Source organism: Pongo pygmaeus, chromosome 7, assembly GCF_028885625.2.
Source record: "Pongo pygmaeus isolate AG05252 chromosome 7, NHGRI_mPonPyg2-v2.0_pri, whole genome shotgun sequence".
In the NCBI taxonomy this organism is placed as follows: domain Eukaryota; kingdom Metazoa; phylum Chordata; class Mammalia; order Primates; family Hominidae; genus Pongo; species Pongo pygmaeus.
Window position 1 is genome coordinate 92,063,826 of NC_072380.2, and position 13,415 is coordinate 92,077,240.

General features: G+C 43.4%; 1 protein-coding gene and 1 non-coding gene across 2 annotated transcripts in view; both read right to left on the reverse strand.

Moving 5' to 3' along the window:
- Nucleotides 1–1,604: 1,604 nt before the first annotated feature.
- Nucleotides 1,605–1,667, reverse strand: LOC129043287 (U7 small nuclear RNA). Its single transcript, XR_008504380.1, has one exon. It is a non-coding gene; the product is annotated as a U7 small nuclear RNA (small nuclear RNA).
- Nucleotides 1,668–2,621: 954 nt separating this feature from the next.
- The window catches only part of TPD52 (tumor protein D52), a 381,723-nt gene continuing 370,929 nt past the window's right edge, over nt 2,622–13,415 (reverse strand). Inside the window, exons 8-9 of the transcript XR_010127244.1 lie at nt 6,680–6,797; nt 2,622–3,689 (exon numbers count right to left, since the gene is read on the reverse strand). The gene's annotated coding sequence lies outside the window, so the exon portion shown is untranslated. The remainder of the gene's footprint in view (nt 3,690–6,679; nt 6,798–13,415) is intronic.

Sequence of the window (13,415 nt, forward strand, 5' to 3'; positions counted from 1 at the left end):
GCACCCCATCTTCCTTCCTCAAGGAGGGCCTTTGTTGAGCCCTGGTGCTATCAAAGGGCTGAGTCTTTCTTTATTCAATCTCTGCACCTCTAGTTGGAGGATTCCAGGGGATTCCATCTCAGAGCCCACACCAGAGGCTGGAAAGAAAGAGGTTGGGCACACATTTGCCCCTTGCCCTGGCCACCCCTGACCACCACGTGGCCTGGCAAGTGTGCACACAAAGCCCAACGCTGGGGAGCTGGCACCATCTGGGGGGAGAATCACAGTGTCAGAGGACAGTATAGACCTTCTGGCTCCTGTCACCTGCCCTCATGCCACATAAAGAGAAAGCTACAAGGCACAGACCTCCCAGGAAGGGATTGACTCCAACATATCTCTGTCATTTGTCCCATATCTGCTTTTTAAGTACGCAGACTAAGCCAGACCCTCATGACTAAGTATACACTGGTGAACAAAAAGAGGTCCCGCCTGCCCAGGTCCCAGAGCAAAGGTGAGGATGAATCCTTCCATTTGGGTTTAAGCTTCTCACCAAAAGAGATCCAGACCTCACTAGTGGATCTTAAGGGCATCTCTGCCTTGACAACATTAACACTAATATCTAACACTCAAAACATTCCTTTTTCTCAGCTTAATGTTACCGGTAAAAGAAATTTTTTATATATTAGCCCTGCCCTTCTTACATGGGGGTGCAGTGGGCTTCTTCTGGCTAGTTTGAGGCCACTAGCCTGAAACACTTCATGTTCACTCTCTAAATAACCCAAGGAAATGGCCACTACAGATTCTTTGGATTCAGCTTCTGCCTGACAGAGGGAGGTAAGAGTAGTGGTGGGGGTGGGGGGAGTTTCATTTTCTTAATGCCCGAACCTCAGTTAGCACTTTAGAGTACAGAGGGAAGATTCTGAAATTTTCTGTGTAGGAATTCAAAAATGATTACTTGACTAAATTTGCATTTCTGAGACAAGCATTTGTAATAACCCCTAAATAAATTATAAATTTCATTCTGTCACAGAGTCTGAATCAATGAGATTTTGACAGATTTCTGTTTTGTGGGTGGAGACAGGGAAGACTCCTTTGAGGCTGAGGGGCTTGCAGGAGGTGACTCTGCTCACGCAGACTCTTGACCTTTCACCAAAGATAGCTTGGGCGTGCTGGGTTAACAGGCTCCTAAACCTGCCTGGAGTGGTACAAAAACGAACATCAACATTCTCTGCACAGGCTGAAGCTCTGAGATGTTCCAGCAACCCACATTACAGAATGCAATTTCAATTCCAATTGACCATATCACTAAATCATTCTAAGGTCACCTGGGGCAGTGTATTGCAAATTGACAGCCACTGCCCACTCAATTTAATAGGAAATGACCAGTGTTTTCTAAAAATAAGAAAAGAATATACTAGAAAATATTAGAGTACATTGCACATCATGAAGTATTGTTTTATGAAATACTTAGTTCAGGCATATAGGTAGGTGATGGATCATTACTGTGGGCTGGATCATAATACACAATGCATTTCTACTATGCTCTTGGTCAAAGTAGACAAAAAATGGCTAAGGTGTGCTCTCATTATTTAGTCCTCTCTTTCTTTCTTTTTTATTTTTTTCAATGAGGCTTTCCAGCAAAAACTGGAAAGCCTGCTAGACAAATTCTGCAAGAGCTGTTAACATTTCTTTTTTTTTTTTTAACTCTTCTTTTTCAGTGCTGCCAAATAAACAGTGTCATTCATTCTCGTTCCCTTGCATTCATATTACCCAGAGATACCAAATGGCCTCTGCATACCCATCAGGGTTTTACCTGCCTTGAAGGGGTGACTGCAAGGCATATATTACTTTTTAGGATGGGAACAGCCTGGGTAAAATGAGAGTCATTCATGAAAATTCCACGCATTTTGCAGAACTTAACAAACTGATCACTCACACCTTTTTTTTTTTCCGGTCAAGGTAGTAAGTGGTTTTCAGGATTTGGCCTGAGATTCATCAGAGTCCCATGCATCGTGACACCCTCTATTGCTAGGCTTCTAAAACCCTGTGTCCCTGTGTATTTGCACAGGTCCTCTGTGGACAGTGAGCTGGACTGACCTCACAACCCTCCAGTATGTGCAGTGGCTGAGAATGACCCACTACTGGCAACTTTCTGCAGCCAAGGGGTTAATCCTCCCTGAGCTGAAGCCTGACATGGGGTGAACCACAACCTCCCCCTCACAGCTGTTTTAGCATTTCATGTGCCTGACAAGAAGCATTTACGTCTGACCTAAACCTCACCTGTTGCAACGTGACTCCATTCATTCACTCTGTCACCAGAGTGATGGTCACCAGATATTTCTGGAGCCCCTGCAATGGGCTTGTCATTGCACGAGGTGCTGCAGAGCTCATAGTTCCGCCACAGAGACAACACACTCATAAATCACAATGCCAGGCCACATGTGCGGCAAAGGCCATGAGGCTCTAGGTGTGCAAAGAGGGGACAAAGAGGGTTGGCCTTGGAAGGTCTGATGTAGCTCACAGAAAGGCTGGTTATGACTTGCAGTCATTTAAGTGCAGATGCAGAATAGTTGATATCTTCCTCCTATGATTAATTCTCCCCAAACTTTTCTTTTGACTCTTGATGAAATATTCTCAATGAATTTTTCTTTTTATATCCAATTCTTAGTCCTTCCAGCAATTTTATCGTCAAAGTCTGTTAATTTTCTATCTCTCCTTGCTGTAGGCTGAATGTTGTGTCTCCCCAAAATTCATTTGTTAAAATCCTAAACCCCAAGTATAATGGTATGAGGAGGTGGGGTCTTTAAGAGGTGATCAGGTCATGAAGGTAGAGCCCTCACAAACTGATTTAGTGCCATTATAAAAAAGTCCCCTAAGAGACGCTTGCCTCTTCTCCCATGTGAGGATACAGAAAAGACAGTGTCGATGAACCAGGAAGGAGGGTCCTCACCAGGCGCTGAATCTGCCAGCACTTTGACCTTGAACTTCCCAGCCTCAGAACAGGGAAAAATAAATTTCTATTGTTTATGAGTTATCCGGGTTATGGTATTTTGCTATAGCAGCCCAAATAGACTAAGACTCTCCCTGTGTAATGTAAATTCTATGAAAGTAAGGACTTTTGTCTATTTTGTTCCTTGCTCTACCTTCAGCATCTAGTACAGTGCCTGGCAATAAATATTTGTTCAACAAATGTATGAGCCCATTTTCTATGGGCTTCATTAGGCTGAGATGGGGATGGGAGCTAATGTTTAAAATGGGTTCCTATCACAAATAATGAAACCAACATCTCAAGCTTTCCTTCCTACCCACTGTTGTAGGACCTCCATCCTCTCCAGGTCTCTCCTGCTTGTTTCTGAGCATTCCTGGAGATGTTTTCGGTGTGCTCAGGAACAAGTGCTGAAGATGTGGCTACCACACTGGAAACCTCAACAAGCTGAGGAGGTTCTGTGTTCTCTGAAGCCCTCTATGCATCACAGCCATGGCTGTAAGCCATGAAGAAAGAGAAAGAATACCTCCTTCTCGCCTTGTATAACCTCTTGTCACACAGGCACAAAAGCAGTATGACACTGTGTTTTGTAGTTGGAGGTTTTGTAATGAAAATACTTCCCATATTTACTTACATGTCTTATTTCCTCTGGATCCAGACATGAGTACAGGAAGAGCTCATCTGAGGACAAGGAGCAGTATTCAGACTCTCTCCTTCCTCCCTGCTGGACATCAAGACATTCGGATTAGCTGAACTTAGTAGGCCACCTCTTCCTTAGGCTGAGGCACTCCCATGAGGCTATTCAGTGCCCTCTGCAAAGGAGTCTACTCTCTCAGCCCACTAACCATTACCAGGCTGTCTAGATTCCAACAGTGACCATGTTCAACCTTGAGCTTGAAAGCCACTACAAAATCCTTTCATATAAATAGAGCTTTGAGTTGGCATAGAAATTTGGCATGTACCTGACCAAGCCTGTGTATATGTCATTGGTATTTTATGTCGTATTCTAGAGCTTGTAAGTGTCCAGGAAGTCTAGTGAATTCGACCATGAATCCAGACATGGCCAGTGGCTAAATCCTGTGGGAAGACACTGTGCTTCTCTCTGACCCATGAACGTTCTGCTAGTCAAGCTCTCTGTCACAAAGACAATTTGAAGAGACAGTGTGGATCTCACAGAAGATACCATCATCACTCTTACCAACGCAACTGTGGTGAATAGGACCACTATTATTCCTTAGATCAAAAGGATAGCACATTCAACAGCATCCTCATGGCATGCCAGCAATTTGCATAGGATGTTCATAATTGAACTTTGATTATCTAGTGCTTTGTGGATGTATTGTGTATTATAGAAATCTATTTACAACATGGAGGCAAATTTCCTCTTTTGTTTGTTCACTTGTTTATCTGAAAATCAACAAATGGTTATAGAATGCCTACTATGTGCCAGGGACTTCTGGTCACAGCCTCAAACAAAAGAGATTCTTCTGTATTCTATTCTTCTGTAGCTTACCATAAATAAGAGCATTCCATAGGTAAGAAAACAGTTAAATAGTAAGATAATTTCACATAATCATAACTTTGGGCCTGATGTGGTGGCTCGTGCTTGTAATCCCAGCACTTGGGAGACCAAAATGGGAGGACCACTTGAGCCCGGGAGTTCAAGACAAGCCCTAGCAACATAGTGAGACCACCCCCCGACAACAAAAATGAAAAAATTAGCCAAGAATGGTGGTGCACACCTGTAGTCCCAGCTACTCTGGAGGCTGAGACGGGAGGATTGCTTGAGCCTGGGAGGTGAAGGTTATGAGCCCGGGAGGTGAAGGTGAAGGTTATTCCTTGAGCCCAGGAGGTAAAGCTAAGATGGTGCGGATGCACTCCAGCCTGGGCAACAGAGCAAGATCCTGTCTCAAAAAAAAATTAAAAGCTAAATTTTATGAAAAAATTATAAAAAATAAATTTTATGAAAAAAATTATGCAGAACAATCTGACACAAAAGGTGGCTGGGATTTGCTGGCCTATGTCATTCACATCCCCCTTGTCCCTTGCAGTTTCTAGAGTACATGCCAGAAAGGTGAAATGCTTATTTCCCCAACCTCCCTTACTGCTAAGGGAGTAGCAGCCTGACACAAATCCAAGGCTCCAAACAAAATACCCTGAGGAGCACTTTCCTGCCCAATAAAATGCAGAGCCAGAGCCACATAAGAAAAGACTTTGATCCTTTAAACTCTCCCTTCTCCTTGTTTGAAACAAAGATATAATGCCCAGAGGCACAGCAGCTATCTTGCAATCATGGAATGATCATCACATGGAAGAATGTCATGATGTTAATGACTACCGCAGAGTAGGAAGCAAGAAGGAGCCTGCATCCCTGCTGTCACTATTGAGCCCTGCAGAGCCTTCACCTAACTACCCTGGACATCTTCTTCAGTGTGAGACAAATAAAGCTCCATCCATTTAGGCCTTTGTTGTTTGTTCTTATTTGCAGCCAAACACTTTACTAACTACTACAGACATGTACAGTTGTGGGTCAGAAGCCACTTTAGGCCGGAAGTGGTGCCTCACGCCTGTAATCCCAGCCCTTTGGGGGGCTGAGGTGGGCAGAGCACAAGGTCAGGAGTTTGAGACCAGCCTGGCCAGCATAGTGAAACCCCGTCTCTACTAAAAATACAAAAATTAGCTGGGCATGGTGGCACATGCCTGTAATCCAGCTACTCAGGAGGCTGAGGCAGGAGAATAGCTTGAACCTGGGAGGCAGAGGTTGCAGTGAGCTGAGACCATGTCATTACACTCCAGCCTGGGAAACAGAGCGAGCCTCTATCTCAAAAGAAAAAAAAAAGCTACTTTAACCAATGTGATTATGGAAGCCTTCTCTGAGGAGATGACATTTTAGTTGAGACCTAAATGATAAAAAGGAGCCAGCCATGTAAAGATCTGGGGAAAAGAATTTCAGGCACAAAGAATAGCAAGTGCAAAGGCCCTTAGACAGAAATAGGTCAGCCATGTTCAAGGAACAGAGAAGATGTGCCTGAAGCACCATGAATGAGGGGGATTTCAACCATGGTGGAGGCCCTAGAGGGAGGGGGATAGACCTTGGGGAACCCTCTACACCTACCTAAAACTCTGAATTTTATTTTAATACCAAGGAGGAGATTTGAGATAGATAGATTTGAGATATGTTTTGGCAGTAAACCCTTCAACAGGACTCATTGATGGAGCAAATGTAGAATAAGGGAGATACAGGTGACTCTTGGATTTTTGTTCTGAGCAACTGTGTGGAAGATGCAGCCACTGCATGAGTGGGGAAGAATGTAGGAGGTCCGGGTTGGGAAAAGGAAGGGAATGCTGAATCAATCGTATTTTATGTGATGTTTGAGATGCTCATTACAATTGCAAGTGGCAGTGTCATATGGGAAGCTGGATACATGAATCTGAAGCCCCAGGGAGAAATGAGGGCTGGAGACAGACATTTGGAACCATCCACATACAGATGCCATTTAAGTCACGGGTCTGGATGTGATTTCCTGGCCGGAGAATATAGATAAAGAAGTTGAGGTCAGGTGCAGTGGCTCATTCCTGTAATCCCAGCACTTTGGGAGGCTGAGTGGGGAGGACTGCTTGAAGCCAGCATCTGGAGACCAGCCTGGGCAACATAGTGAGATGCTGTCTCTACAAAAAAATAAATAATAATTAGCTGGGTGTGGTGGTGCCTACCTGTAGTCCCAGCTACTCCGGAGGCTGAGGAAGGAGGAGAGCTTGAGCTGAAGAGGTCAAGGCTGCAATGAGCCATGATCATACCACTACCTTCCAGCCCAGGAGACAGAGCAAGAACCTGTCTCAAAAAAAAAAAAAAAAAAAATGTTGAGGCCTGGGATACTTTGATACTTCAACATTTAGACTTAGAACGGAGGTGACAGAACTAGCAAAGGGGACAAAGAAGGAGCATCCAGGGAAGTGAAACAAAATCAGGGAGTTTTGAGAAGAAGCTTTAAGAAAGAGGGAGTGATTTGCTCTGTTGAATGATGCTATGAGGTTAAAAAAAATGAAATAGGAAAGAGCTGTTGGATTGAACTTGTTGGGTGTATTTGGTTATCTTGCTAAGAGCAGTTTCAGAAGAGAGGAGAAGCAGAAGTCTCATTTTTGTGGGATCAAGACCAAACGGAAGATGAGGAAAGGAAGTACAGACATCTCTTCATTACAGAGTAATTTTGCTGTGAAGGGAAGCAAGAAAAATGGGGCAGCAGCTGCAAGGTGTTTGGGTTAATAGAGGATTTGGGGAGAGTTTTTAGCTAGAGGACAGATCCCACAGCACTTGTCTACACAGTAACATAAGTTGTGCAGAGTGAAGCAGAGGGTTTGATATTGATTGAGCTCCTACTGCATATTAGACACTTTACAAATTCCCATTAATTCCTCTCAACAAGCCTGTGAGGTGGGAATTTTTACCCTCTTTATAGAAATGAAGGAGGCAATATAATATATTGGTTAGTACTTCAGATTTGAGTACAACAAAGTCAGAGCTCACAGCTTGTTAATTGTGTGACCTTGACCAGTTACTTAACTCTCTTTGCCTCACTTTCTTCATCTGAAAACTGGGAATAAAAATAGTACTTACCTCACACGATTGCTATGAGGATTAAATAAAATAATACATCTAAAACAGCACAAGGCCTCACATATAGTAATTGCTTGATAAATATTAGTTCTTCTTAGAGATGAGGAAAGAGAACCTCAGAGGTTATGTCCATTTATTTAACAAATATGTTGAGCTTCTACTTTTTGCTAAGTACTGTGTGAGGCCAGAGAGTACAGCAATGAAAAAATAAATATCATTGTCTTCATAGAACTTAGAATCCGTAATAATCATGGTCATGGTAATAACAATACGAGTAAAACCAACAACCACTAACATGTACTATGTGCCAGGCCACAAAGGTATCATTGTTGTGAGCAACAAAAGCAGAATCTGCACTGCTCCATTTTGTCTTTTTATTATGTCATCCTTCCCAGGGATATCATTTTGCAAGCAGGAGGAAATCCAAGTCTAATGAAATAATCCTCTTGTATGAGGATGTGTGATTGAAAGGAAAACATTAGAGGTGAAGAATAACCTCTCTTGCTTTCTCCACTATTTCCCCAAGATCGTATGGGAAACAGATTTTAGGGATTAGTTTTCTCTACTTCCTGACTTGCATCCCTTTCCCTGGTTTCTTCCCAGGTTGTTTAATTAATTAAGGACACAAATGTGGCTGGCACCATGTTACATACTGTGTGCTATAAAAAATAAGTGTTGTGGGCTGAACTGTGACACCACCCCCAGCAAATTCATCTGCCAATGTCCTAACCTCCTAGTATCTCAGAATGTGACTGTATTTGGGAAAAAAGAGTTTTTTTGTTTTTGTTTGTTTGTTTTTTGATACGGAGTCTCGCTCTGTCGCCCAAGCTGGAGTACAGTGGTGTGATCTTTGCTCACTGCAACCTTTGCCTCCTGGGTTCAAGCAATTCTCCTGCCTCACCCTCCTGAGTAGCTGGGATTACAGGCGTGCGCCACCATGCCCAGCTAGTTTTTGTATTTTTAGTAGAGATGAAGTTTCACCATGCTGACCAGGCTGTTCTTGAACTCCTGACCTCATGATCTGCCCACCTCATCCTCTCAAAGTGCTGGGATTACAGGCGTGAGCCACCGAGCCTGGCCAAACAGAGTCTTTAAAAAGATAGTTAAGTAGGAGGAGCCAAGATGGCCGAATAGGAACAGCTCCGGTCTACAGCTCCCAGTGAGCGACGCAGAAGACGGGTGATTTCTGCATTTCCATCTGAGGTACCAGGTTCATTTCACTAGGGAGTGCCAGACAGTGGGTGCAGGACAGTGGCTACAGTGCACCATGCGTCAGCCGAAGCAGGGCGAGGCATTGCCTCACTTGGGAAGCGCAAGGGGTCAGGGAGGTCCCTTTCCTAGTTAAGGAAATGGGTGACAGAGGGCACCTGGAAAATCGGGCCACTCCCACCCGAATACTGCCCTTTTCCGACGGGCTTAGGAAATGGCGCACCAGGAGATTATATCCTGCACCTGGCTTGGAGGGTCCTACGCCCACAGAGTCTCGCTGATTGCTAGCACAGCAGTCTGAGATCAAACTGCAAGGCAGCAGCAAGGCTGGGGGAGGGGCGCCTGCCATTGCCCAGGCTCGCTTAGGTAAACAAAGCAGCCAGGAAGCTGGAACTGGGTGGAGCCCACCACAGCTCAAGGAGGCCTGCCTGCCTCTGTAGGCTCCACCTCTGGGGGCAGGGCACAGACAAACAAAAAGACAGCAGTAACCTCTGCAGACTTAAATGTCCCTGTCTGACAGCTTTGAGGAGAGCAGTGGTTCTCCCAGCACGCACCTGGAGATCTGAGAACGGGCAGACTGCCTCCTCAAGTGGGTCCCTGACCCCTGACCCCCGAGCAGCCTAACTGGGAGGCACCCCCCAGTAGGGGCAGACTGACACCTCACACGGCCGGGTGCTCCTCTGAGACAAAACTTCCAGAGGAACGATCAGACAGCAGCATTCGCAGATCACAAAAATCCGTGGTTCTGCAGACACCGCTGCTGATACCCAGGCAAACAGGGTCTGGAGTGGACCTCTAGCAAACTCCAACAGACCTGCAGCTGAGGGTCCTGTCTGTTAGAAGGAAAACTAACAAACAGAAAGGACATCCACACCAAAAACCCATCTGTACAATACCAATCATCAAAGACCAAAAGTAGATAAAACCACAAAGATGGGTAAAAAACAGAGCAGAAAAACTGGAAACTCCAAAAAGCAGAGCGCCTCTCCTCCTCCAAAGGAACGCAGTTCCTCACCAGCAACGGAACAAAGCTGGACGGAGAATGACTTTGACGAGTTGAGAGAAGAAGGCTTCAGATGATCAAACTACTCCGAGCTACAGGAGGAAATTCAAACCAAAGGCAAAGAAGTTGAAAACCTTGAAAAAAATTTAGACGAATGTATAACTAGAATAACCAATACAGAGAAGTGCTTAAAGGAGCTGATGGAGCTGAAAGCCAAGGCTCGAGAACTCCGTGAAGAATGCAAAAGCCTCAGGAGCCAATGCGACCAACTGGAAGAAAGGGTATCAGTGATGGAAGATGAAATGAATGAAATGAAGCAAGAAGGGAAGTTTAGAGAAAAAAGAATAAAAAGAAACGAACAAAGCCTCCAAGAAATATGGGACTATGTGAAAAGACCAAATCTGCATCTGACTGGTGGACCTGAAAGTGACAGGGAGAATGGAACCAAGTTGGAAAACACTCTGCAGGATATTGGGGAGAACGTCCCCAATCTAGCGAGGCAGGCCAACATTCAGATTCAGGAAATACAGAGAACACCACAAAGATACTCCTCGAGAAGAGCAACTCCAAGACACATAATTGTCAGATTCACCAAAGTTGAAATCAAAGAAAAAATGTTAAAGGCAGCCAGAGAGAAAGGTCGGGTTACCCACAAAGGGAAGCCCATCAGACTAACAGCTGATCTCTCAGCAGAAACTCTACAAGCCAGGAGAGAGTGGGGGCCAATATTCAACATTCTTAAAGAAAAGAATTTTCAACCCAGAATTTCATATCCAGCCAAACTAAGCTTCATAAGTGAAGGAGAAATAAAATCCTTTACAGACAAGCAAACGCTGAGAGATTTTGTCACCACCAGGCCTGCCCTAAAAGAGCTCCTGAAGGAAGCACTAAACGTGGAAAGGCACAACAAGTACCAGCCACTGCAAAATCGTGCCAAAATGTAAAGACCATCGAGACTAGGAAGAAACTGCATCAACTAACGAGCAAAATAACCAGCTAACATCATAATGACAGGATCAAATTCACACATAAAAATATTAACTTTAAATGTAAATGGACTAAATGCTCCAATTAAAAGACACAGACTGGCAAATTGGATAAAGAGTCCAGACCCATCAGTGTGCTGTATTCAGGAAACCCATCTCACATGCAGAGACACACATAGGCTCAAAATAAAAGGATGGAGGAAGATCTACCAAGCAAATGGAAAACAAAAAAAGGCAGGGGTTGCAATCCTAGTCTCTGATAAAACAGACTTTAAACCAACAAAGATCAAAAGAGACAAAGAAGGCCATTACATAATGGTAAAGGGATCAATTCAACAAGAAGAGCTAACTATCCTAAATATATATGCACCCAATAGAGGAGCACCCAGATTCATAAAGCAAGTCCTGAGTGACCTACAAAGAGACTTAGACTCCCACACAATAATAATGGGAGACTTTAACACCCCACTGTCAACATTAGACAGATCAACGAGACAGAAAGTTAACAAGGATACCCAGGAATTGAACTCAGCTCTGCACCAAGCAGACCTAATAGACATCTACAGGACTCTCCACCCCAAATCAACAGAATATACTTTTTTTCAGCACCACACCTATTCCAAAATTGACCACATGGTTGGAAGAAAGCTCTCCTCAGCAAATGTAAAAGAACAGAAATTATAACAAACTGTCTCTCAGACCACAGTGCAATCAAACTAGAACTCAGGATTAAGAAACTCACTCAAAACTGCTCAACTACACGGAAACTGAACAACCTGCTCCTGAATGACTACTGGGTACATAACGAAATGAAGGCAGAAATAAAGATGTTCTTTGAAACCAACGAGAACAAAGACACAACATACCAGAATCTCTGGGACACATTCAAAGCAGTGTGTAGAGGGAAATTTATAGCACTAAACGCCCACAAGAGAAAGCAGGAAAGATCCCGAATTGACACCCTAACATCACAATTAAAAGAACTAGAAAAGCAAGTGCAAACACATTCAAAAGCTAGCAGAAGGCAAGAAATAACTAAAATCAGAGCAGAACTGAAGGAAATAGAGACAAAAAAACCCTTCAAAAAATTAATGAATCCAGGAGCTGGTTTTTTGAAAGGATCAACAAAATAGATAGACCGCTAGCAAGACTAATAAAGAAAAAAAGAGAGAAGAATCAAATAGACGCAATAAAAAATGATAAAGGGGATATCACCGCCGATCCCACAGAAATACAAACTACCATCAGAGAATACTACAAACACCTCTACGCAAATAAACTAGAAAATCTAGGAGAAATGGATAAATTCCTCGACACATACACTCTCCCAAGACTAAACCAGGAAGAAGTTGAATCTCTGAATAGACCAATAACAGGATCTGAAATTGTGGCAATAATCAATAGCTTACCAATCAAAAAGAGTCCAGGACCAGATGGATTCACAGCCGAATTCTACCAGAGGTACAAGGAGGAGCTGGTACCATTCCTTCTGAAACTATTCCAATCAATAGAAAAAGAGGGAATCCTCCCTAACTCATTTTATGAGGCCAGCATCATCCTGATACCAAAGCCTGGCAGAGACACAACCAAAAAAGAGAATTTTAGACCAATATCCTTGACGAACATTGATGCAAAAATCCTCGATAAAATACTGGCAAACTGAATCCAGCAGCACATCATAAAGCTTATCCACCATTATCAAGTGGGCTTCATCCCTGGGATGCAAGGCTGGTTCAATATATGCAAATCAATAAATGTAATCCAGCATATAAACAGAACCAAAGACAAAAACCACATGATTATCTCAATAGATGCAGAAAAGGCCTTTGACAAAATTCAACAACACTTCATGCTAAAAACTCTCAATAAATTAGGTATTGATGGGACGTATCTCAAAATAATAAGAGCTATCTATGACAAACCCACAGCCAATATCATACTGAATGGGCAAAAACTGGAAGCATTCCCTTTGAAAACTGGCACAAGACAGGGATGCCCTCTCTCACCACTCCTATTCAACATAGTGTTGGAAGTTCTGGCCAGGGCAATCAGGCAGGAGAAGGAAATAAAGGGTACTCAATTAGGAAAAGAGGAAGTCAAATTGTCCCTGTTTGCAGATGATATGATTGTATATCTAGAAAACCCCATTGTCTCAGCCCCAAATCTCCTTAAGCTGATAAGCAACTTCAGCAAAGTCTCAGGATACAAAATCAATGTACAAAAATCACAAGCATTCTTATACACCAATAACAGACAAACAGAGAGCCAAATCATGAGTGAACTCCCATTCACAATTGTCTCAAAGAGAATAAAATACTTAGGAATCCAACTTACAAGGGATGTGAAGGACCTCTTCAAGGAGAACTACAAACCACTGCTCAATGAAATAAAAGAGGATACAAACAAATGGAAGAACATTCCATGCTCATGGGTAGGAAGAATCAATATCGTGAAAATGGCCATACTGCCCAAGGTAATTTATAGATTCAATGCCATCCCCATCAAGCTACCAATGACTTTCTTCACAGAATTGGAAAAAACTACTTTTAAGTTCATATGGAACCAAAAAACAGCCCGCATCACCAAGTCAATCCTAAGCCAAAAGAACAAAGCTGGAGGCATCAAGCTACCTGACTT